Below are 25427 nucleotides of genomic sequence, written 5' to 3'. Positions count from 1 at the left end.
ATTGCTTATTTTTGGTGATCACAATGAAACTAGTACAGTTTGGTGTCACCACCTTGATTTCTGCTAAAGAATAAGCAGTTTTACGCACTACTGCTTTTGCACAATCAATGCAAATATCAAAATAACAAAAACAAAAAAGCAAAACAACATCCTAGAGCTATGATGAAAATGTGTTTGACCTCAAAGATCTTTTACAAGGGTTGTCTTAGGGACTCTCCCAGGGTCCTTATTTAAGGCTTTAAAGACTTAAATTAATTTTAAGAGTCTGTGAAACCCATGTGACATAATAAATACATAAGTTACTGTGTAAAAAAAGTCTCTTCCACCTCCCACACTTCCCCACCTGCTCCTCTTGAGCATCAGAGAGGACTGGAGTCTCAACCAACTACATTATAGTCTGGCTATGGTCCAACAATAGCTTAATCAAGTCCTGGCAACTGTTAGGCATTACAGCCTTTTCCTAAAAGAGAGGAACCACAGGCAAAATTGTGTTAACAATAGAGCTCTTTACTAAAAACTATTCTTAAATCCTTTGGCTGCATGTTCATTTTAAGCAACCTCTGTATTTCCAACATTTTGCTGCATTTAATTACAGAGCAATCCTAAAAGGAAAATGTAGATAGTCTTGAAAGCAGTCAGCAACGAAAATTAATTTAAGAAGCTGGGTTAATTACTATGTTGAGACTTCTTGGTTGCTGCTACATGATCCCTTATTCTGGTACTTCAAAAAATTTTTGAATACTATACATATTAAAGATTAACATTTGGTTCACCTTTTTGCTTTAAAAATAAAACTCAAAAGACACTACCCATTTATATTAACTTAAAATGTTATGTAATGAAGATATACTATTGACTTATACCAATGAGAACACTGAGAAAATACATATATACTTAATATATACAATATATTTTAACGATTAGCAACCTATACAGAAGACAAAGCCATTTCACTGGCATGTGAAACTTGAAATCAATGTGGCCTTACTGAAAGATAGCTCCAAAATCCATTAACAAAACAAAATCATTTCTAACTACTCTCATTTCACAATACCTTTCCCTTAAAAGGCTTCTTCAAAATTCTTAGTAAACTGTAATTTTATCAGGTACCATAAAAATTTGTACCCTCTTATTGTTTAAAAAAAAAACTATAGCTGATAAAAACAAAACTCTCTAATTCACTTTTAGAATCATATTCCTTTCAGGTATTGCAACCAGATGCCATCCAACTTTACGCTTATGTAACGGGAAAGATGAGATATGAGGTACTATTGGCAATCTTCACCAGTTCCCCTCCACTGTGATGGGTGACAAGCAAACAAAAGACATTTGCATACTCAACAGGTTGTGTGACATCTAACTGAAAGAAAGCTGCCAACCCTTGCTTGGCTTAGACAATAAGAATGTTATAAAATGTTCATTTCATTGTATGCCCTTTCAAAAAATTTCAAAGTTTTTGATTATGGCATGTATTACTTTGAACTACTTGTATCTTTTTAAGATACTAGTTTAAAACTACTTAATTGAAATCAAGCATAATTTAGGAGGATTCAAAATTCAGTATTAGAATTAGAGATTGTAAAAAAAAAGAATTAGAGATTGTAGAAGTAGAATTAACTAATTTAAGAAAAATTCTGAATTTACATAAATAAAAGAACCAAAAACTAATCAAAAAATTTTCACAATTAGTAGCTAAATTAAAAATTGAGAGAATTTCTAGTGATAAAGCTTAAGATTTTAAAACTATACTATTCAGCTAATTTATCTTGAGACCTGATCCTAAGTATCATTTTTTTTCTTTGCTTTTTTTGCTTTCTAGGGTGCACCAGGGCATATGGAGGTTCCCAAGCTAGAGGTTGAATCAGAGCTGCAGTTGCCAGCCCACAGTCACAGCAACAAGGGATCTGAGCTGCATCACAGCTCACGGCAACTCCAGATCCTCAACCCACTAAGCAAGGCCAGGGATCGAACCCACATCCTCCTGAATACCAGTCAGGTTCATAACCCACTGAGTCACAACAAGAACTCCATTAAGTATCACTTTTATAGTACAACCATTATACTCTTTAACCATGGAAAGACAGTGAAGTATGCTATTATTATATCCTACAAAAATGTAAGACCATTTCCTGTTAGCACTCTAAAAAGAACTTACTTTTCAGTCAAGCTGTAGCTTAAAGCTATCTTTATATAATTTAATATGAATCTAATTCTGCAGTGAAAGATACTGCATTAAATGTTAACTAGAGCCACCAGGCAGCTGAGAAATGGCAGGATATATATACTTTGGGCACACCTGCAGCATGTGGAAGTTCCCTGGACAAGCGTCAAACTCCAGCCACAGGTGTAACCCAAGCCACAGCAGTGACAACACTGGCTCCTTAACCCACTGAGCCATGAGGGAACTCCAGCAGGATATTTTATATTCTATACCTTCATTTAAGCATCCTTTCAACCTGCCTAAGTAGGCAGAATAGAAAAATCATTAGGAATACATCAGGAAGAGCAGCAAGCTTAGCATTAAGAGTGAAAAAACCACAAGGGAATTTGATCTCCATAACAGTATTTTCTTTTTCACCCATCACTGTTTTTAAAGATGTATCAGTGGTGCCATGGATAAATTTATTTATTTATTTATTTATTTGTCTTTTGTCCTTTTAGGGCTGCACCCGCCGCATATGGAGGTTCCCAGGCTAGGGCTCACCTAAGCCAGAGCCACAGCAATGCCAGATGTGAGCCACATCCGCAACCTACACAACAGCTCACGGCAACACCAGATCCCTAACCCACTGAGAAAGGCCAGGGATCAAACCAGCAACCTCATGGTTCCTAGTCGGATTCGTTTCCGCTGTGTCACGACAGGAACTGCACCATGGGTAAATTTAGTTCATTTCTGTTGATAACCTGTGTACTATTCCAGCATATGGGTGCACCCCATTTCATGTAAGTCTTTTTTTTTTTTTATCCCACAGTTGTATCTGCAGCATATGGAAGTTCCCAGGCTAGGGGTCAAATCAGAGCTGCAGTTGAGGCCTACACAACAGCAACGCCAGATCAGAGCCACACCTGCGACCTATACCACAGCTCACAGCAACACCTATTCCTTAACCCACTGAGCAGGGCCAGGGACTCAACCCACATCCTCAAGGATACTAGTTGGGTTCGTTAACTACTGAGTCACGACAGGAACTCCAACAGAACTAACTTAATTGTGTGATAGTCATGGTTACTTATACTGTAATTATTAGCATCATTTTTTGCACCTAGATTAGTTGGTAATTTCGAAGTATTCCCAAATAAATAGAACTTCTATAGTACTTTAGTAGATCCCCAAGCCATTATATGAAACCTTTATAACCAAATGTGTTTTGAATACCCAATTTTTCCAGATTTTAGAAAGCATAGTGTGCATATGCCATGTTTTGCACAACATTCTCAGCATATTTGGGAAGCTCCCAGTAATTAAATCTATCAGTATTTCTTCAACAAAAAGCATAAATATTCACACTTATGTAAAAACTGTAAATATCTTTATAGCTATTCAAATTTGTTCAACCATCAAACGAATATGCTGCAAGCTCATGAAATAGTTTGGGATTTTTTGTTTGGTTTTTGTTTTGCACCACAGTGGGAACTCTAACAAAACAGTTTTGATACTCAGTTTTAAATTTCAAAATTTCCTAAGAGATTGCAAACCTGTAAGAACTAACATTTGGCTAGCATTTTCACATCTTTAATTGCAATGAATTATACATAATACCTTAGGTACTGAAGCTTAACAGAGTTAAGCAAACATCACACACATTTAATAAGAACCTAAAAAGCCGGTCTGGAAGTTCCTGTCGTAGCTCAGTGGTTAAAGAATCCAACTAGGAACCATAAAGTTGTGCGTTCGATCCCTGGCCTCGTTCAGTGGGTTAAGGATCCAGCATTGCTGTGGCTGTGGTGTAGGCCGGCGGCTACAGCTCCGATTATAGACCCGTAGCCTGGGAACCTCCATATGCTGTGAGAGCGGCCCTAGAAGTGGTAAAAAGACCAAAAATAAATAAATAAAATAAAAAGCAGGTCTGCTCTTTAACTTCAGAAATGCATAAACGGAGTTCCACTGTGGTGCATCGGAAATGAATCCAACTAGGAACCATGAGGTTGCAGGTTCAATCCCTGGCCTTACTCAGTGGGTTAAGGATTCGGCATTGCCGTGAGCTGTGGTGTAGGTCGAAGACACAGCTCGGATCCTGTGTTGCTGTGGCTGTGGTGTGGTGTGGGCCGGCAGCTACAGCTCCAAATCAACCCCTAGCCTGGGAACCTCCATGTGCCACAGGTGAGGCCCTAAAAAAAAGAAAAAAAAAATGCGTAACTAAATTCACTGAATAAAATAAAAACCCACCTATCCACTGACATAAAGGAATAAAATAAAGAGAAAACAAAGTTCTTCCTTATAGTAGAATAACAATAAATGTGCAAGAAGGTATTTATTTCTAGGTTTAAGAAAAAAAATCACTATTTGTCAAGAATGATCAATGAATGCTGAAACTAGTCTATTGAAAAAAGAATATTCAGAGTCTCAAAAGTCTCTTCACAAATTGCTTTTATTTTATTTTGCCTTTCGTCATTTTAGAGCCACACCCACAGCATATGGAGGTTCCCAGGCTAAGGGTCAAATTGGAGCTGTAGCCACCGGCCACAGCCATAGCCACAGCCACAGCAACATGAGATCCCAGCCACATCTGCAACCTACACCACACAGTTCACAGCAACACCAGGATCCTTAACCCACTAAGCTGTCACAAGGCCAGGGATCGAACCCGTGTCCTCATGGATACTAGTCGGGTTTGTTAACCACTGCGCCAGGATGGGAACTCCGCAAGTTGCTTTTAAATTACAAAGGGGAAAATAGTAACTTTATTTGACAGACATTACCTTAATGAAGTGATAAAAGTTAACATGAACAGTAAAGAGGCCATTTGACATTATGTGCCCCTGATAGAATGGGACAGGACAGCAGAACCCAATATTACTTCTGTGGCATTTCTGCCAAAATGCATTATCTGGCTCTGATAATGAGAAAAAACAAGATAAATTCTTTTTTTTTTTTTCTAGAGCCACACCTGCAGCATACAGAAGTTCCCAGGCTAGGGGTCAAATGAGAGCGGCAGTTGCTGACCCATACCACAACCACAGCAACTCTAGACCCAAGCCACAACTTCAACCTACACCACAGCTCATGGCAACACCAGATCCTTAACCCCCCTGAGCAAGGCCAGGGATCGAATCCGCATCCTCATGGATACTAGTCAGTTGTTACAACTGAGCCATAAGGGGAACTCCCCACAAGATAAATTCAAAATGAGAGACATTTTACAAAATAACAGACCTCTACTCTTCAAAAATGTCAGATCATAAAAGACAAAGAAAGACTGAAGGAACTAACACAGATTAAAGGAGTATAAATAGACAAAACTAAATGTAATGCATGATCCTGGATTTGACTCTCATAACAAATTTTTTTTTTTGTATTTTCAGGGCTGCACCTGCGGCATATGGAGGTTCCCAGGCTAGGAGTCGAATCCAAACTGTAGCTGCCAGCCTACGCCACAGTCACAGCCCTGCCAGTTCTGAGCCGCGGCTGCAAACTACAGTTCAAACCTGTGTCCTCATGGATAGTAGTCAGGCTTGCTTCCACTGAGCCATGATGGGAACTCCTCTTAGAACAATTAATGATATTTGAAGTTCTCTAGATTAGAAAGTGGTATTATACCAACATTAATTTCCTGATTTTGATAATTTGTGGTTATATAAGAAAATGTCTTTTTTTGGAAATACACTGACATATTTTGGATTAAATGAGCAAGCTGTCTATAATTTACTCTCAAATATTTCAGAAAAATAAAATATAAATAGAGAAAATTATAAAACAAATGTAGTAAAATATTAACATTTGGGGAAGCTAGGAATTCTTTCCCATACATAGAGAAATTTTTTGTGTTATTCCCATAATTGTGTTTTAAGTCTAAAATAATTTCAAAATAAAAAGCTTTAAAAAATTGTCATTACCCATTCTCTGACATAAACCATACAAATGTTTTATTAGGTCAGCCTCCCAAGGCAATAGAAATAAAACCAAAAATTAACAAATGGGACCTAACTTAGCACAGCAAAAGAAACCTTAACAAAAATGAAAAGACAACCTATGGAAGAGGAGAAAACAGTTGCAAACAATGCAACCAACAAAAGCTTAATCTCCAAAATATACACATAACCCATAAAACTCAACAACAACAACAACAACAACAGAACCCAATCGAAAAATAAGCAGAAAAGGAATTCCCACTGTGGCGCAGCAGAAACGAATCCGACAAGGAACCATGAGATTGTGGGTTTGATCCCTGGCCTCACTCAGTGGGTTAAGGATCCAGCATTGCTGTGAGCTGTGGTATGGGTTGCAGATGTGGCTTGGATCTGGAGTTGCTGTGGCTCTGGCTAGGCCGGCAGCTACAGCTCCAATCAGACCCCTAGCCTGGGAACCTCCATGTGCCACAAGTGTGGCCCTAAAAAAAGACAAAAAAAAAATTAGGCAGAAGGTCTGAATAAACATTTCTCCAAGGAGACATACGGATGACCGTAGGCACATAAAAAGATGCTTGCTAGAGAAACATAAATCAAAACTACAATGAGGTACCACCTCATACCAGTCACAACGGCATTAGAATGTCAACAACTAACAAATGCTGGAGAGGGTGTGGAGAAAAGGGAACCCTCCTACACTGTTGGTGGGAATGTAAATTTTCCCAGCCACTGGGTATGGCCACTATGGAAAACAGTATGGAGGTTCCTCAGAAAATTAATATAGAACTATCACACTCCTAGGTATATATCTGGACAAAAGTGCAATTCAAAAAAGATGAATGCACCCACATGTTCACAGCAGCACTATTCACAATAGCCAGCCAAGACATGGAAACAACCTAAATATCCATCGACAGATGAATGCATTAAGAAGACATGGTACATAGACAATGGAATATTATTCGGTCTTAAAAAAAGAGCAAAATAATGCCATCTACGGCACCATGGATGCAACTAGAGATGATCAGACTAAGTGACGTGAGAAAGGGAAAGCCAAATACTATATGATATCACTGATATGTGTAATCTAAAATATGGCACAAATGAACCTATCTACAAAACAGACTCACAAATATAGAAAACAGACTTGTGGCTGCCAAGGGGGAGGGGAGAAGGAGTGGGATGGACTGGAAGTTTGGGATTAGTAGATGCAAAATATTACATTTAAAATGGATAAGCAGGAGTTCCCATCGTGGCGCAGTGGTTAACAAATCCGACTAGGAACCATGAGGTTGCGGGTTCAGTCCCTGGCCTTGCTCAGTGGGTAAACAATCTGGCATTGCCGTGAGCTGTGGTGTAGGTAGCAGATGCGGCTGGGATCCTGCGTTGCTGTGGCGCTGGTGTAGGCTGGTGGCTACAACTCCGATTAGACCCCTGGCCTGGGAACCTCCATATGCCGTGGGAGCGGCCCAAGAAATGGCAAAAAAGACAAAAAATAAAATAAAATAAAATAAAAAATAATAAAAATAAAATAAAATGGATAAGCAATGAGGTCCTACTGTATATCATGGAGAACTATATCCAATCTCTTGGGATAGAACATGATGGATAGTATAAGGAGGAGAATGTATATATGTATATGACTGGATCACTCTGCTGTACAGCAGAAATTAATGCAACTTTGTAAATCAACTATACGTTAACAAAAAATAAATAAAAATAATTCCCAAAACACCTGCCAAAAAAAAAAAAAAGAAACGTTGCTAATAACATCACTAACAGCTAGACCTAAAAGAGCAATCCCTTCCGCCAGTGCAGTGAGGCTCTTTAGTCCAAAAATACTCTATGTCAGCAAAGTATCCAAAGAACCAGTTCATAGGAGGGTAAAAAGAATGAAGGCACATGAGAGAGTATGACTGTTAAAGAGCAAGATACTTATGGATACTTTCAGGCAACATTTCAAATTGCAGTAGTTATGGATTATAAAGAACTATGAGTAAAATAAAAAGGACTGGTTTGGTGGCAAATGAAAATGCAATAGCTTTCAATGAACACAGAAGGTTAGCTGGAAAAACAGCAAGTTGCAAAAAAGAGCTCAAAATAGCAAGGATATGGCAAGTGATTATGGCTGAAATCCTTTTCGTTCAGAACTTGGAAGGAGTATGGTATCTTCTATTGGACTTATTAGTAGCTCTCTTCATCTGGATACTGAGCACGGTGTAGGATATCCTCGTCAAACTTGATGTTAAATCAAAAGCCAAACTTACCAATCTGTGGGGGTTATCTCATCACTAGCAAGTATTGAACTAAATAGATAAGCACTTTATGTCATCAGGCCAAATTTCTAAATGCAGCTTTTGTGCTCATCTGAAAGAAGACAAAAATTACTACTCTTCTGGAATATACAGAAGGCAGATGGCAAATACATTATTTTCAGGATCAAAAAAAAATTACTTAGCACATTAAAAAGAAAGGAAATTCTGATATATGCTAAAGCATGAATGAACCTGGAGGATATTATAGTAAGTGAAATAATCCAGTCACAAAAAGACAAATATTGTGTAATTACACTTACATGAGATATTCAGAGTAGTCAAAATTAAAGACAGAAAGTAAAATGGTTTCCAGGGACTAGGGAATGAGGAGTTACTGTTTAATGGGTATAAAGTGCAGTTTCAGTTGGTTTCAGTTTTACCAGATAAAAAGAGTTATGGAGATGGATGGTGGTGATGGTTGCACAACATTCTGCATATATTTAATGCATCTGAACTGTACACTTAAAAATGATTAAGACAGTAAGTTTGGTTATGTGTATTTTACCGCAATAAAAAGAACTGAATAATAGTGAATTATATCTAAATTTTTTTTAAAAGCAATGAATGAATCAATTGGGGGGGGACCACTTAAATCCTTTCTAAAGATTATTTTGAAAATCATGATTAACTGATGTGTTTATGGAAATTCATTAACCTCTATTTTTAGGATTTGTGTGCTTTTTCATGTTTATATTATACTTCAAAAACCATACAATAAAGCATACTTAATAAAAACTTTACTTACAAAAGAAAGCAACATAGCTGCTACCTTAATTGAATTCTTTCCCTTCTACACCAATGTTTGTCCTTACGTGGTAACTCTTAGGTACAGCTATTCTAGCCACTGAAAGAAGTAATTTAACTTAATAATTTATAATTTCACACCTGTCAGAAATAATCAAATCAAGAAATAGGTATTCGGGAGTTCCTGGCCTGGAGCAGTGGAAACAAATCTGACTAGGAACCATAAGGTTGTGCGTTTGATCCCTGGCCTCACTCAGTGGGTTAAGGATCTGGCATCGCCATGAGCTGTGGTGTAGGATGCAGATGTGGCTCGGATCCTGGGTTGCTATGGCTCTGGAATAGACCGGTAGCTACAGCTCTGATTGGACCCCTAACCTGGGAACCTCCCTATGCCTCGAATGCAGCCCTAAAAAGACAAAAAGACAAAAAAAAGAAAGAAAGAAATAGGTTTTCGGACTCACAGACATAGAGAACAGACTCGTGGCTCTATTAAAGGGGATACATAAGGGAGTAGGACGGATGGGGAGTTTAGGGTTAGTAGATACAAACTACTACATTAATATGGATAAATAACGAGGTCCTACTTTACAGCACAGGGAACTATATTGAGTCTCTTGAGATAGACCATGATCAAAGATAATATGAGAGAAAGAATGTATACATTATGACTGGGTCACTGTGCTAAAGAGCAGAAATTAGAAACACTGTAAATCAAATATACTTTAAAAAACTTTTAAATAGTTTTTCTTCGAAGTACTTTTTTCTGAATACTTTTTAAAATTATTGTAATGCTAACAGCCTAACTCCAGAAGTGATTACTGTTTCATTTAGAAAGTTATTTAGAAAAGTTATCAAAAGATTTCACTAACTATAAAGACCTGATATAGTACTAATTTTGTGGGCAATCATTAGCATAAAAAAAATTTTTTTAAATAAACTATTCTTTCACTTTCTACTTTCTATTTATTTATTATCTCTGAACAGTTAACTTCTACACAAGATTCACTTCTTGTGAATAAGAAATAAAATAATACCAGAACTAAAATACCTTTTAAGTTCCAGATTCACTGGTATGGAAACAAATGAATTAGATAAACAAGTGATCGGACATGCCAAAGAAACTCATGAAATCCCCCAAACATATCTTTTGGGTGTAATGTGTGTACAATTTTCCTTCAAACATCAACATTTCTTAATATATCATTCTCAATATTAACTAAGCCTAAAAATGAGTATATATCAAATCTAGTAATGACTTTCAATTTCTGCTATCACAGAAACCTAAATCTTAACTCCATATGCCATGAGGACAGCCAAAAAAAACAAAAACAAAAAACTTATTTTGTATTAGATCCCACATATAAATGATGTCATATGATATTTATCTTTGAGTTACTTCGTTTAATATGAAAATCTCTAGGCCCATCCATGATGCTGCAAGTGGCATAATTTGTTCTTTTCTATCAGCCAATATTTTATATTAACTATAAATGGAACAGAACCTTTAAAATTTGTGAATCACCAGGAGATCCCATCATGGCTCAGTGGTAATGAATCTGACTAGCAACCATGAGAATGTGGGTTTGATCCCTGGCCTCACTCAGTGGGTTAAGGATCCAGCATTGCCATGAGCTGTGGTGTAGGTCATAGACATAGCTCTGACCTTGTGTTGCTGTGGCTGTGGTGTAGGACGGCAGCTGCAGCTCTGATTCGACACCTAGCATGGGAAATTCCATATGCCATGGGTGCAGTCCTAAAAAGACCAAAAAAATAAAATAAAATAAAAATTGTGTATCACCACACTGCACACCTGTGTGTATACTTATATAACATTGTACATCAACTGTAATTTAAAAAAGAGACTAGGAAGACTAGAATTTTTGTAACTTCTGGAAATACTATCTTAATAAAATTATAGGGGTAATGCAAAGTGTTAAGAAATCTAGCAATAAAAATAGAGATAGCAAAAAAAAACAAATAACCCCATCGAAAAATGGGCAGAAGACCTAAACAGATATTTCTCCGAAGAAGACATACAAATGGTCAGTAGGCATATGAAAAAATGTTCAACATTACTAATTATTAGAGAAATGCAAATCAAAACTACAAAGAGGAGCACCCCACATGGATCAGAAGGGCTATCATTAGTAAGATTACAGATAACAAATGCTAGAGGGTATGGAGTAAAAGGAACCCTCCTGCACTGTTGGTGGGAATGTAAGTGATTCAACCACTAAGGAAAACAGTATGGAGCTTCCTCAGAAAACTAAGTATAGAACTACCACATATGGTCCAGCAATCTCACTCCTGGGCATACATCCAAACAAAACTTTCATTCAAAAACATATACGCGGGGTTCCCGTCGTGGCTTAGTGGTTAACGAATCCAACTAGGAACCATGAGGTTGCGGGTTCGATCCCTGCCCTTGCTCAGTGGGTTAAGGTTCCGGCATTGCCATGAACTGTGGTGTAGGTTGCAGACGCGGCTTGGATCCCACGTTGCTGTGGCTCTGGCGTAGGCCAGCGGCTACAGCTCAGATTTGACCCCTAGCCTGGGAATCTCCATATGCCATGGGAGCAGCTCAAGAAAAGGCAAAAAGACCAAAAAAAAAAAAAAAAATACGTGCACCACCTATGTTCACTGCAGCACTATTCATGGTAGCCAAGACATGGAAACAACCTTAATGTTCAATGACAGATTAATGGATTAAAAAGATGTGGTATGGAGTTCCCGTCGTGGCGCAGTGGTTAACGAATCCGACTAGGAACCATGAGGTTGTGGGTTCGATCCCTGCCCTTGCTCAGTGGGTTAACAATCCGGCGTTGCTGTGAGCTGTGGTGTAGGTTGCAGACGTGGCTCGGATCTCGAGTTGCTGCGGCTGTGGTACAGGCTGGCGGCTACAGCTCTGATTTGACCCCTAGCCTGGGAACTTTCCATATGCCAAGGGTGCGGCCCTGGAAAAGAAAAAAGAAAAAAAAAAACTAAAATTAAGGGGGAAATGTTCATTGCTTTTCCCTATCAAGACAAATTCATGGAGTTCCCATCGTGGCTCAGTGGTTAACGAATCTGACTAGGAACCATGAGGTTGCGGGTTCGATCCTTGGCCTCACTCAGTGGGTTAAGGATCTGGCATTGCTGTGAGCTGTGGTATAGGTCGCAGACACAGCTCGGATCTGGCATTGCTGCGGCTCTGGCATAGGTCAGTGGCTACAGCTCTGATTAAACCCCTAGCCTGGGAACCTCCATATGCCGCAGGAGCGGCCCTAGAAAAGACAAAAAAAAAAAAAAGACAAATTCATGTAGAATTTTAATATTAGACAAAATTAGTAGAAAACCTAAACAGTAGTATCAGTAAATTCAGTGTAATGAATATCAAGCTTAAAGAATTACCATTCAGCCTACATTAAACACTAATTTACAGGATCACAAGTCAGGATGGTGACAAAAAAGGCACAATAGGGCTTTTGGAATTCTGTTAATATACAGGGTACTGGTTATATGCATATTTTTAATCAGTGAAAATTTATTTCTGAAACTTCATCATGCTATGCATTTAGAATCTATGCATGTACCTTTAAAAAATCAAGTATGGACAGAATTTGGCTCTTAAAAGCTAATCTGCAATTTGTTGGTCTTCCTTTTCTTTATGACTCTATAATCCTTAATATGTAAAATAACTCTTATTTTTCAAAATCAAAGGCCTGAGAAATGATAGTAATGGTGCTTCCCTCCCCCGAAAAAGGTACTAATTCATAGACAAGTCTCTTAATCCAAGATAGTTTTTAAAGGAATATGAAAATTTCCTGTAGAGAAAAAAAAAATTAATATATTGGGATACTGTAGGCTAGAAAAGCTTCTTCTGAGGACATTAAAAAACAAACAAAAAACCCTGATTGAAAATCTTTCTTTAAATTCATACTCTCTGTGGAGTTGCCGTTGTGGCTCAGCGGAAACTAATCTGACTAGTATCCATGAGGAGGCAGGTTCAATCCCTGGCCTCACTCAGTGGGTTAAGGATTCGGTGTTGCCGTAAGCTGTGGTGTAGTTCAAAGACGCAGCTCAGATCTGGTGCTGCTATGGCGGTGATGTAGGCCAGCAGCTACAACTCAGATTTTACCCCTAGTCTGGGAACCTCCATTTGCCCCAAGTGCTTCCCTAAAAGACCAAAAAAAAAACAAACAAACAAATTATACTCTGTATATCTACCAGCTTTTAAATAATAAAAGGCAAAGCAACTGAAGCTACATCTCTGGTGAATTTTTAGATGTCTACAAATGAAAACAGTTAACTGTAAACTTCTGCTGCTGAGGTATCAGATTAGGAAAATCAACACTGCCATCTATGTCAAGTCTTCTGGCAGTTAGCTGTAAATCTTCACTCCATTTAAATCTATCCTAGGAGTTCCAGTCCTGGCGCAGTGGTTAACGATTCTGACTAGAAACCATGAGGTTGCGGGTTCGATCCCTGGCCTTGCTCAGTGAGTTATGGATCTGGCATTGCCATGAGTTGTGGTGTAGGTTACAGCTGCGGCTCGGATCCCAAGTTGCTGTAGCTCTGGTGTAGGCCGGTGGCTACGGCTCTGATTCGACCCCTAGCCTGGAAATCTTCATATGCTGCGGGATCGGTCCTAGAAAAGGCAAAAATAAATCTATCCTAATTCTGCCCGCAGTTATTCTGTTGCCTTATGGAGCTTTCACTCCACTATAAAAGACCATCACTGATCGGAGTTCCTGTTGTGGCGCAGCGGAAACAAATCCTACTAGGAACCCTAGACCCCTAGCCTGGGAACCTCCATTTGCCGCAGGCGCGGCCCTGAAAAGACCAAAAAAAAGACCATCACTGGTCAAACTCTATTAAAGTCTAGTTAGAAAAAATTTTTGATGAGACATTTGAGACTGCAATAATGCCGACTTTATTCTAGAATCAAATATGAAAACTGGCAGCCTCTAACATTATTTAGAAGTAACCAAGAATGAGAAAAGGTTACCATGGCCAAGCGATATATGAATGAGCACTTCCTATTGATAATGGGGAAAAATGTCATCAAAAACAACAAAAATCTCAATGTGACACACTGAATATGTGTCTACATGGGAAAAGAGAGATTACATGTGCTTAAAATGAGAATACAAATGAGACATGACACAAGTCTTCAAACACTGCAACAATAAGTGCTTTAAGAACAGGACAAACAGGAAAGTCCTGATCTACAAAGGGCTGTTAGTATGTATTCTCTAATTCATAAAGGGAATCCAGGGAGATGGACTCTATCCCTACTCTTTAAATTAATACTTGAGGCAAAACACTTTCCATGTTTACATTTTTTAAATGAAAAGTAGAGATAATACCAATACAAATATAGCAACACCAGATCTGAGCCGAGTCTGTGGCCCACACCACAGGTCACAACAACGGTGGGGTCACGACAACGGTGGATCCTTAACCCACTGGGCAAGGCCCGGGATTGAACCCACATCCTCATGGATCCCAGTCAGGTTCGTTACCACTAAGCCACAATGGGAACTCCCAACCTGGCTCATTTTAATTCTTCAGATGTCACTTTGTAAGGAAGGCTTCATTGACCACCTCTAAAATAGCCCTGCGACATTTATCATAATATCTTGAACATTTATGTATTTACTACTTATTTATGAACTGTCTTCTCAACAAGTAAGTGCCATTTAGGCAGATATCCAGATGCCTTGATCATGGTCACAAGATACTATAGGATTCTCTCTTGTTTTTTTATTCATGGTACAAAATGTTTAATCAGCACTGTGTCAGTATAGAAAAACATACAGTCAAATAAGCTAATCCTTTAAAACCAGAACGGCCAAGTATAGAGTCTTATTTCTGCTTGAAAAATAAAAACAAAACAAAAAATAAAGTACACATTAGAAATTGAAATACTATGGTTTTTCTTCCTAGAGTTGTGACATACATGTTTTCTGGTCAACAATGTTCCAACAAACACTGTGCTAAACCAATGTGCTAAATCAAAGCAGACAGATGACCTGAAAAGCTGTTTGCTATCTCCCACTAGTGCTGAGATAGACCAGTGAACACCATCTTTGTAGGATTATTTTGACAAGAAGGAAGTGCAATGCGCTTATTACCCAAACAGAAAACCTAAGGAGCTAATTTATAGAGAAAAGATTTTAAGCAAACCTGCACAAAACAAAGTTCTCTTAATCTAATCTTCATAAACACAAACATGTAAAAGCAAGATTACAGAATGTAAGTTCTCCTATATATTTTGCTCAATATTTTTTTTTTTTTTTGGTCTTTTTAGGGCTGCACTCGTGGCATATGGAGGTTCCCAGGCTAGGGGTCTAATTGGAGCTGTAGCCGCCGGCCTATGCCAGAGCCACAGCAACGCCAGATCTGAGCCTCGTCTGACACCTACACCACAGCTCAAGAGTGTTACAAACTTGCCTTCTCTTTAAACTGTTGGTGTCTTCAAACTTACTCTTTTTGTTTGTTTGTCTTTCTGTTTTTTTATGTCTTTTTTTTTAGGGCCAAACCTACAGCATATGGAAGTTCCCAGGTTAGGGGCTGAATCTGAACTGCAGCTGCGGGCCTATACCACAGCCACAGCGACACAGGATCCGAGCCGCGTTTGTAACCTACACCACAGCTCACAGCAATGCCAGGTCCTTAACCCACTGAGCAAGGCCAGGGATTGAACGTGAAACCTCATGGTGCCTAGATGGATTCATTTCCACTGCGTCATGACAGGAACTCCCAAACTTTTTCTTATTTTTAACAGTTTCCCCATTAAAAAAAAGCACTAGGCTGAGCTGCTTCTCTGGATGGCTAAATGGTTCCCTCCACCTCATTCACTAAGTGTACTTGGCAACATTAGGTACATTACAGTATATAATTTGCTTCACATACAGCCCTTTTATTTTAGTAGTCAATTTTTTCACATGTAATTAGAAAAGAGCTGAATGAAACATTTCTCCAAAAAAAACTGCAAAAGAAAATCTCTAGGAGTTCCTACTGTGGCACAGTGGGTTAAGGATCCAGAACTGCCTCTGCAGTGGCTCCAGATGCTACTGCTAGGATTGCTAGGATGAGGGTTCAATCCCTGGTCTGGTGCAGTGGGTTAAAAGGACTCCAGCATTGCTGGAGCTGTGGGGTAGATCACAACTGCAACTTGGATTCGATCCCTGGCCAGAAAACTTCCATATGCCACAAGCACAGGGCCCCATCCCCCCCCCCAAAAAAAAAACAAGAAAAGAAAATCTCTAATGCAATATGAAGAATTTTTACTTTAAATTAATACTTTTAGTAGAGATTCCCTTGTGGCACAATGGGGTTGGCAGCATCTTACGAACATTGGGACACAGGTTCGATCCCCAGCCTGGCACAGTAGCATTGTGGCAGCCTCTGCACAGGCTGCAACTATGGCTTGTATTTGATCCCTGGCCTGGAAATTCTATATGCCAAGAGGTGGCCAAAAAAGAATTTTTAAAAAATTAGGAGTTCCCATTATGGCTTAACAGTAACAAATCAACTACTGACCATCAGAATGCAGGTTCAATCCTTGGCCACGATTAGTAGGTTAAGGATCTGGCACTGCCATGAGCTATAGTGTAGGTCACAGACATGGCTCAGATCCCACAATGCTGTGACTGTGGCATAGGCCAGCAGCTGTAGCTCTGATTCAACTCCTAGCCTGGGAGCTTTCACATGCTGTGATGTACAGCCCTAAAAAGACAAAAGCCAAAAAAAAAAAAAAAAAGGAATGTGTATGTATATATGACTAAGTCACTTTGCATACTGCAAAAATTGGCATAATACTGTAAATCAACTATACCTTAAAATTTTTAAGAAAAAGTCTTAAAAGGAAATATATTTAAGAGCAGAGACTTTCAAAAATCACAAAAACCTTGGCTTGAATTCCAGTTTTGCCACTTTCTAATCATATGGCTTTGGTGATATGTTTAATCTTTCTGCAACTCGGTTCCATATCTATGAAAAAAATAATATCTATTTCAGTAAAGTTGATAATAAGGATTCTATGAAATAAAGTTTAAAACTTGGCATAATGCCTGTCACAAGGAAGTAGTCAATAAATAAAGTAATTAGTATTATTAGAAATATATACCATTAGGGAGTTCCCATCATGGCGCAGTGATTAACGAATCCGACTAGGAACCATGAGGTTGTGGGTTCGATCCCTGCCCTTGCTCAGCGGGTTAAAGATCTGGCATTGCCGTGAGCTGTGGTGTAGGTTGCAGATGCGGCTCGGATCCCGCGTTGCTATGGCTCTGGCGTAGGCTGGCAGCTACAGCTCCAATTAGACCCCTAGCCTGGAACCTCCATATGCCACGGGAGCGGCCCAAGAAATGGCAAAAAGACAAAAAAAAAAAAAAAGAAATACATACCATTAAACAAAATACTTAATCTCTGTTACACTGTTTCCCTAATCCTAAAACAGGAAAAATATCTACCTTTCAGCTGTTTTGGTTACAGAAAAGTATATGGTTGGTTTTTTTGTTTTTTGGGGGTTTTTGTTTGTTTGTTTGTTTTTTGCTTTTTAGGGCCTCACCTCCAGCATATGGAGGTTCCCACGCTAAGGATCGAACTGGAGCTTCAGCTGCTGGCCTACACCACAGCCACAGCAATGCAGGATTCGAGCATCGTCTGCAACCTACACCACAGCTCACAGCAACGCTGGGTCCTTAACCCACTGAGTGAGGCCAGGGATTGAACCTGCAACCTCACGTTCCTAGTTGGATTAACTTCTGCTGAGCCACAATGGGAACTCCAAACTTTGTTACTCCTAGTAGCATCTAATATAATTCTTTGTACCCAAATATTTATTTTTTTGGCTGTACTTACAGCATGCAGAAGTTCCCAAAGCCTGAATCAAACCCATGTCACAGCAGCAACCTGAGCCACTGCAGTGACAATGTGCAGACAGCTAACCTGCTGAGGCACACAGGAATTCCCAAGTATTACTTTATTATCATTTATTTGGTAAATCTTTTATACAACAGGTTCCTTTAAGCAACAATGAAATATTCATTAGCTGCAGAAATTCACGGCTTCTCCACATAATTCTCAAAATAACTACTGAGGACATGACTCAGTTGAATCTCACAGAAATCTCTCTCCAAACACCTTAACTAGATGCTAGCTTCTAAACAACAAATTCTATAATTAGTGACCTAAATAAGTAAAATGGGCTGGAAAGATTTCAGGAATCAGCTCACCTAAGTAACAGAATGATAAATGCAACCCACAGTAATTTTAGCAGTTCTGACTGTATTAGCGTCCTTCTGAAACTGTCATTTCAAATATAATTCTTTCCTTTAAGTAACAGCTCCAAAACATTCCAATATCAAAGCTACTGTTTTGGGAGTTCCTGTCCTGGCTTAGTGGTAATGAACCGACTAGTATCCATGAAGATGTAGGTTAAGGATCCACTGTTGCTATGAGCTGCAGTGAGGTGCAGCTGCAGCTGCAGCTCCAATTTGACCCCTAGCCTGGGAACTTCTATGTGTGACAAGTATGGCCCTAGAAAAAGAAAGAAAAAGAAAGCAAGTAAGGAAAGAAGGAAGAAAGGAAGGTCATTAGAAAAATTAATCTGATATTTGAACAAGTAATTCAGAGAAATACAACTGGCCAGTAAGCATACAAAAAGAAACTTGGCTTCACTAATGATTAAAGCACTGCAAACTGAAACAAAATACAATGCTTTGCTCTGGCAAAAAAAGGAAAACACTGGTATTATACAGTATTTGGAAAAGCATAAGAAAACAGAAATTCTGATACTGGTGGTATAATTTTTTGGAGATAAATATGAAAGTTCATAACAAAATTTTAAATGTGAAAACTTTAAACAAATAATTTACTTCTAAACTACCCTGCATGAATAGTCACAAAAATCTGCGTACTATAATACATGATTCTACCTCTGTTTAAAAATAAACTCTAATTATACACAGATGCTTATTTATAGTGCATACCAAAAAAAAGTATGAAAGGTTATATGCCAAACTATAAATATTAACATGGTTACATCTAGGGAATGCAATCAGAGAAAAAGTAAAGAGGAAATGGGTCTTTTTTTATATATACTTTATTATCACCAAAAAAAAAATTTTTTTTTTTAAAGGTTGCACCCACAGCATATGGAAGTTTCCAAGCCAGGGACTGAATCCAAGCAGCAGCTGCAGCAAGAGCAGATCCTTTAACCCACTGCCCAGGGGTGGGGATTGAACCCATGCCTCCACGGTGATCCACTGCAGTCAGATTCTTAACCTACGGCATCATAGCAGGAACTCCTCCCCCCAAAATTTTAATGATCTCATATTACAACTTTAGGATTCCAAAAAACAAAGATTTTTTAAATAAATAAAATCAAAGAAGTAAAAACATGTCTTAAAATACAAAGCCAAGTCAACACAAGTTTATCTTACTACTTCCTACAACCACTATTGATGCTATTTCCCAAATTCCTTTTGTAGATACTTAGAAAGATCACATTTCCTAGAGGTTGGGAGAGACCACGAGACTAAACAGTGAGTTGTAAATAGAAAATGATGTGAATCTCTTCTAGGCAGAACATATAAATGCCAAAAGTACCTTCTTATATTTTCTTATACCTCTGGCAACCAGCAACTTTCAGGATGATGGCACTCTCTCAACCCAGATCCCTGAATGATGAGCAGAGTATCCCTGCAGGTCTTCAATGGATATACAGTATGAGCAAGAAATAAACTATGGCTGTTTTTATTTTATTTTTCTCATTTTTGGCCACCACACGGCATACAGAGTTCCTTGGCCAGGGAGAAGATTCAAGCCGCAGTTGTGACCTACACCACAGCTGCAGCAACACCGGATCCTTAACCTGTTGTGCCAGGTCAGGGATGAAACCTGCATCCCAGTGCTCCAGGGATGCTGCCAATCCCACTGCACGACAGTGAGAACTCTACCATTGCTGTATTAGAATAACCTAGCTTATCCAACTGATAAACTTCCACAAGTAGAATTTAATCTTTTTAAGTTACTAAATTTTATCAATTTTCATTAACAGGATGATATCAAGGACTTCCCTTGTGGCCTACAACATAACTACACCACATTGTCTCTACAACAGCTCAGGTTCAATCCATGACCCTGGAACAGGATGACGTGAAATATAAAGCCTGTGAGCTGCAAAGCGTACAAATCAAAGCCAACTTTGTACAAACCTAAGAGTACTACCTTGCTCTTAAAAGGACTTAGCAAGAATCAGTAAAACCAGGAGTGCTCTTGTGATGATTAAGAATCTGGCATTGTCACTGTAGGGGCCTGGGTCAATCCCTGGCCTAGGAAATTTGACATGCTGTGGCATGGGCAAAATAAATATAAAAATCAGTAAAACTGAATTTCTCATAAACCTAAGCAAATGGACAAAACTATGATTCCTAGAGAAGTGCTGAATAAATGGAAAAAATTGGTGCTAAAGGCTACAGTGGATTTATAGTTTAACTTTTTTTTAAGCTTAACATTCTTGATAACATTTCATCAAGCTAACACACTGGTTTTGCCAAAAAAAAAAAAAAAAATTAAATATCCCAGGAAAGTTATCTCCCACAAAAAAACCAAAACTTTGTTTTGATAAGTAAAATGAATAAGTTCATTTCTTAACATCATTTGACTGTTCTCAATCTTGTCTTTCTTGTCACCAAAATATGGTCCTTTGTATAGTAACTAAACATAAAAAGTTACTCTTCACACTAGACTAGCCCCTAGGGGTTCTAATCACTAACAACAGATGAAAATATTGAAAACTTATCCTCAACTAAATATGTCATCATCACTCCTCTGATCTAACTGGTGTACTTTCCAAAATTTCAGCTCTGAAACGAAAATTTTTATTATCCACCAAGGCTTGAATGCTACACACAAAACCAAAACCTAAAATATCTGCAGTCACTTACAGCAAAATAAGAGATCATAACTAAGAAATAGTTCAGTCTGGGCAATTATTCATGAATGATTAAAATGCCAATAAGATTTTCAGATGTGTAAAATACTTCATGTAACTTATATATTCAGGCTAACACTGAATTATAATACATTAATGCTTTGTTTTGGAGTTAAAAAGGACTTTGTTTACTCATCTGTAAAGTAAGGAAAAATAAAAATAGTGATCAGTCTATTTAGAAGATAATGAGATAACATAGTAAATATGTAAGGAACTTAGTGATTATATTAAAGGCTCAAGAAATATTCATGTATCTCCTTTGTTACTCCCCAAATATAAAGATTTATTCACTAAATATAGCCACTGTCAATTTATATCAAGTAGCTTAAATCTAACCTCTTTTAACACATTTGATTTTCAGAATTCCCTTGTGGCACATCAAGTTAAGCATCTGATATTGTCACTGCAGCAGCCCAGGCCACTGCTATGGTGAGTTTGATACCAGGTCTGGGAACATCCACATGCCATAGGCTCAGACAAAAAAAAAAAAAAAAATTATTTTCTGAATTTTTACTTCTTTGTAAAGTTAAAAGCACAATAATTGAACAAGGCAGGAGTTCCCGCTGTGGCACAGTGGGTTAAGAATCCAGCTACACTGGTTAGGATTGCTGCAGAGGTTAATGTTTGATCCCCAGCCCAGGGCAATGGGTTAAAGGATCCAGCATTGCCACAGCTGCAGCTCATCCCTAGTGCAGAAACTTCCAAATGCCATGGGTGTGGCCATAAAAATAAATAAAATTTATTTATTTATTTTTTGCTTTTTAGGGCCAAATCCATGGCACATGTAAGTTCCCAGGTTAGGGGTCGAATTGGCCTACATCACAGCCATAGCAATGCGGGATTTGAGCCACGTCTGCAACCTACGCTACAGCTCACGGCAATGTCAGACCCTTAACCCACTGAGCGAGGCCAGGGATCAAACCCACATCTTCATGGATACATCAGGTTCGTTAACCACTGAACCACAAAGGAAAATCCCATAAATCTAAAAAAATACATTTTTTTAATTAAACAAGACAGAGGTCAGCAGATATAATCATTAGTAATAGGGGTCATATTGTATAGAATATGTTAAATGATTACGACTTTAATTCTGAGTGAAATGGGAAGACATCAGAAGAGTTTTAAGCAGAAAAAAATCATGATCTGACAAATTCGAAAAGGGTGACTGAGGATACTATATTGAAAAGTGAACGTAATGAAGCAAAGGTGTTAGAAAAAACAAAAGCTACTGAAAAACTATGAAAAGAAGATGGTAGCTTTCAGATTAACATGGTAGCAGTGGAGGCAGTAAGAAGTAGTCAAATTAGATGTATTGTGACGGTAGAGCCAAGAGTTTTTCCTATCCAACTGGATGTCAGTGTGAAGAGAAAATACAGGATATCTTCAGTTCTTGGCCTGCACAACTAGAATAAGAGAACTGCCATTTGCAAAGTTGGGTAACACTATGGGAGGAGCAGGTCAATAGAAGAAGCTCAAGAGTAGAGTTTTGAACATGTTAAGTTTGCAATGACTATCAGACATCTAGGTAGAGATGCTGAATACTCAGTTGGCTACATACAACTGTATTTCAAGAAAAGAAGTTTGAGATGGAAATAAACTTGAAAATTTTCAACCTCTAGATGCTACTTTTAAAGCCATAAAACTGGATAAGATCACCAATGAAATAAACAGACAGAGAAAAGGACCCTGGGGCAACATACCATTTATAGGTGAAGAACTATCAACGGAAATAGGTAAGAGGAAAACCAAGAGCATGGTATCTTAGAACACAAATGAAGAAAGTGTTTCAAAGAGGAAAAAAATATGATCAAATTAAGTCATACTACTGATAAGTCAAGATAAGGATGCAGAAATAAACCAAAGCACAGGAAGGACATATGCGCAAAAGTATTTGATACAGTACTCTTTATTTATTAAGGAATGGGTTTTTTGTTTTGTTTTGCTTTTTTGTCTTTTTTTTTAAGGCTGCACCCACGGCATATGGAAGTTCCCAGGCTAGAGGTTGAATCAGAGCTGTAGCTGCTGGCCTACAACACAGCCACAGTAACACGGGATCTAAGCCTCGTCTATGACCTATGCCACAGCTCACAGCAACACCGATCCTTAACCCACTGAGTGAGGCCAGGGATAGAACCTTCGTCCTCATGGTTCATAGTCAGATTCGTTTCCACTGAGCCACGACAGGAACTCCTATACAGTACTCTTTAAGAAGATATGAAAATCAAGACAAGTTGAACATCACCTAACAGAAATTGAGTAAATAATAACAAATATATTCAATAGAATGTTATATAGCTACTACTTGTGATGCTTCATTCCATGTTTAAAAGTCTGAAATGATATAGTCACATCCACACAAAAATATATACACCTTAATTTAAAAATTAGAAGTAGGAGTTCCCGTTGCAGCTTGGCGGAAGCAAATCTGACCAGCATCCATGAGGACTCAGGTTCAATCCCTGGCCTCATTCAGTGGGTTAAGGATCCGTCCGGCCTTGCCGTGAGCTGTGGTGTAGTTTGGAGACTCGGCTCGGATCTGGTGTTGCTATGGCTGTGGTGTAGGCAGGCAGCTGCAGCTCTGAATTGACCCTAGCCTGGGAACCTCCACATGCTATGGGTGCAGCCCTCAAAAGACAAAAAAAAAAAAGAAAGGAACAAACAAACAAACATGCCAAAATAAAACATTGTGCTGGGAGTTCCCATTGTGGCGCAGTGGTTAACGAATCCGACCAGGAACCATGAGGTTGCGGGTTTCATCCCTGCCCTTGCTCAGTGGGTTAACGATCCGGCGTTGCCATGAGCTGTGGTGTAGGTTGCAGACGCGGCTCGGATCCCGCGTTGCTGTGGCTCTGGCATAGGCTGGCAGCTACAGTTCCGACTGGACCCCTAGCCTGGGAACCTCCGTATGCTGTGGGAGCGGCCCAAAGAAATAGCAAAAAAAGACAAAAAAAACCAAAACAAAACATTGTGCTGGAATTATGAGGATATTAGTCTTTACCTTTTTCAAAGAAAAACAAAAATATAAAAACAAAGCTTTCCCTAAAACATTGGTCTAGAGTGTCTATTACAATTATATAGGTTGCTTCATTAGACTATTCTTGTCTACAAAAGCAAAGACAGAAGACAGATCAATAATGATGGGAAAAGTCAACTATCTCCTCATTTAACTGAAAGAAAACGAAAAGGTTTGCATTATTGAATACATATAAGCATATTTAAATGACACACTGTATCATTAGGTCACATTTTGCTCTAAATCATTCTATTTTACACTTAAATTGCTGGGAAAGAATGTACATTATCAAGTTGTGTGTGTTTCTTTTTTAGGGCCACACCTGCAGCATATGGAAGCTCCCAGGCTAGGGGTTAAATCAGAGCTGCAGCTGCAGCTGAAGCCTACAGCACAGCTTGTGGCAATGTGGGACCTTTAACCCACTGAGCAAGGCTGGGTCCTTAAACCACTGAGCCACAATGGAAACTCCTATTAAGTATATGTCTGACACTGAGATTTTTAAGGGAAAACTACTGTCTTGAAAGATAAAGATCTTCTGGCTTTAACAAAAGGAAGTTTCTCAACCTCCATACTTTATTATGTTTCATAATTCTTCCATGAAGTCCACAGTCAATACATTTAAGGTGAGAATCATTCTCCAAATTCTGTTATTATAGCTTGGTAATTTGTGTAATGCAGGTTAAGTGTTAAGTGTTACTTAATATGCCCAAGGCAAGGTTAATGGATACTGTTGGACACTGGGACTCTAGGCATATGTATATAAATGTGTACATTAGTTCTTTTGGTAATAATTCTCCTTACATCTTACTGCTATGTAACTTGACATATTATATAGACTCTTAAAGGCATGCCATAGTAGAAAATTCCTTACACATAGTTTGATTAAAAAGAATTTTGGGTAGATGGCATAGTAGTCCCAAGAAAAAGGATACTGGTCCCCTAATTTGAAGGAGATAGGATTGCCCCTTGTATAAAATTTACCTTTGAATACATCCTGAGAAAAATACATAGAAAGAATCAATAAGAATATATTCAACAGGTTTTAGAAAAAAGGTAGGTTTCAAATTACACACATATACATGTATATAAATGTGTATATCTACAGAATATACTATCATTTTAAAATCTGAGCATGGGGTTTCCCATCGTGGCTCAGCAGAAATGAATCTGACGAGTATCCATGAGGACACAGGTTCAATCTCAATCCCTGGCCTCGCTCAGTGGGCTAAGGATCTGGTATTGCCACGAGCTATGGTATAGGTCACAGATGCCGCTGGAATCCGGCGTTACTGTGGCAGTG

The 25427-nt window shown here is 38.5% G+C and overlaps 1 protein-coding gene across 1 annotated transcript in view; it reads right to left on the bottom strand.

The window, feature by feature from the left end:
• The window catches only part of BMPR2 (bone morphogenetic protein receptor type 2), a 161413-nt gene that overhangs the window by 115750 nt on the left and 20236 nt on the right, over positions 1 to 25427 (bottom strand). The window lies entirely within an intron of this gene.

This window comes from Phacochoerus africanus, chromosome 3 (assembly GCF_016906955.1).
Source record: "Phacochoerus africanus isolate WHEZ1 chromosome 3, ROS_Pafr_v1, whole genome shotgun sequence".
In the NCBI taxonomy this organism is placed as follows: domain Eukaryota; kingdom Metazoa; phylum Chordata; class Mammalia; order Artiodactyla; family Suidae; genus Phacochoerus; species Phacochoerus africanus.
Note: the sequence above shows the minus strand (reverse complement) of the source record. Positions and strands in the feature narration are given on the sequence as shown.